This window comes from Bombus bifarius, unplaced genomic scaffold (assembly GCF_011952205.1).
Source record: "Bombus bifarius isolate JDL3187 unplaced genomic scaffold, Bbif_JDL3187 scf7180000008483, whole genome shotgun sequence".
In the NCBI taxonomy this organism is placed as follows: Eukaryota; Metazoa; Arthropoda; class Insecta; order Hymenoptera; family Apidae; genus Bombus; species Bombus bifarius.
In genome coordinates this window covers 131,483-133,205 of record NW_022884676.1, presented here as the reverse complement: position 1 = coordinate 133,205, position 1,723 = coordinate 131,483, and the positions used below count along the sequence as shown (strand labels likewise).

General features: G+C 32.4%; 1 pseudogene; it reads left to right on the top strand.

Moving 5' to 3' along the window:
• On the top strand, window positions 1-475 carry LOC117213027 (annotated as a pseudogene).
• The last annotated feature ends 1,248 nt before the right edge of the window (window positions 476-1,723 follow it).

Sequence of the window (1,723 nt, the reverse complement as noted above, 5' to 3'; positions counted from 1 at the left end):
AAATGTCTTCAAAAAGGATGTTAAGCGTTGTTGAAGACAGTGAAAGTTCTGCTTACATCGCAAAAAGTGATTTGATAGATATTTTAAATAAAGTGACAGTAGTGATATTTTAATTCCTTTACCAAAACGTTTTAAGCGACTAGTTAATGAAGATGATACCGAAGATGAAAATCACAGTAATCATCAACAATCAGAGCTATGGATTTAGAAAGAAGAAACTAATGAACCAACAATCTGGAACTATACGAAGATTCCTGGCATAAAAGTAGCAACTTTAAGTCAGTTAGGTAAAGACAGAAAAGAATTAGACATTTCTAATATAATATTTGATAATATATATTGAGAAAATATTGTCACAGAGACGAATCTATACGCAAATAATGAACAATAACAATAAAAGACTAAAAATATGGAAACTTGGTTTCCTGTAGACTGTGGTGAAATGAAAATATATTTTGCATTATGTATGATAATGTATAAATTTTTGCAAATTTTATCAAGTAATAATTATATTAATAGTAATAGTTAGTTATAATAATTTTATCAAGTAAAGTTAATAATGTAAAATATGTGTTTATTTAGAAATTCTAATAAAGATGTTATTGAAATATTTTTTATCATTCACTTTAAAATAATAAATGTTTCTTGTTCAATGATCAATTTGTAGTAATTATTTATCAAACATTTTGCAACATAAAATTAGTTGTACCTTATACATCAAAAGAGCGGTGCGACTTGACAACTTCGAACGCTCAGCTAGACCGTGAAATAGTTCGATGTCTGACCGACCCTGCAGAGGAAATCGGTTATGTTTCTTTCCTTACTACGGTGCGAATTTTGACAAAAGAATCGGCAATCGTTGCACAGCAACCTCATCATTTCTCAGTCAATCAGACCTATCAAGCGTTCGGCCGCAAAGTGATCTCAAAAGAATTCTAAACGTTACTTCTGCAATTCTGTCTACTTATATATTTATTGTCTTAGTGTGAGATGATAAATACACTAAATGTCGTGTAGTAAGCGTAAGCGAAATATGTTAATTATTTGCAATAAAATTAAAAGCATTGGAATGTTTGGATAATGGTGAACATGTAAATCTGATATGTAATGATTTGTATATCAGAAAGAATACATCGAATGACCGGCGGAGAAACCGGAGAGATTTAGAGCTCCATGACTTTAGCGTAAAAAAAATAATTAATGCGTTGTAGATATGGCTCGTCTAGGAACCGCGAAGAGGAACAGCTCTTGGTGAGCCAATTTTAGAAAAGAAGGCAATCCAATCGCACAAGAAATTCAGCGACGGAGTATTCTTGGCGAGCGAAGGTTGGTTGACTTTCACGATGGACATCATCCTCGTCCATCTCGACACAGTGTGCCTTATTTAAGTGTGTGCGGTGAAATATGATCAGCAAATCAAAACGCTGCAAATAAATTTTCAAATAAATTTGCAGACGTCCGGATTTCTCACCCTTCCAACTTTTTTCTTTGATCCGACTAGCCAACCAGACCAAATTTGAGTGAGAGTGTAAGAAAATTGACTTTCGAGCTCAGTTTGAATAACAAACATAACAAAAAAAAAACTAAAAAAGAAGAAAGTAAATGTCGTAATATAAAGTTCGTAAACCACCAGGGAATCAAAGAGAAATGCAAACTATTGAATTTAATCGAAAATTAGAAAGAGTTCCGCGAAATGGCATGTTTAATTAACCTATCAGATTCA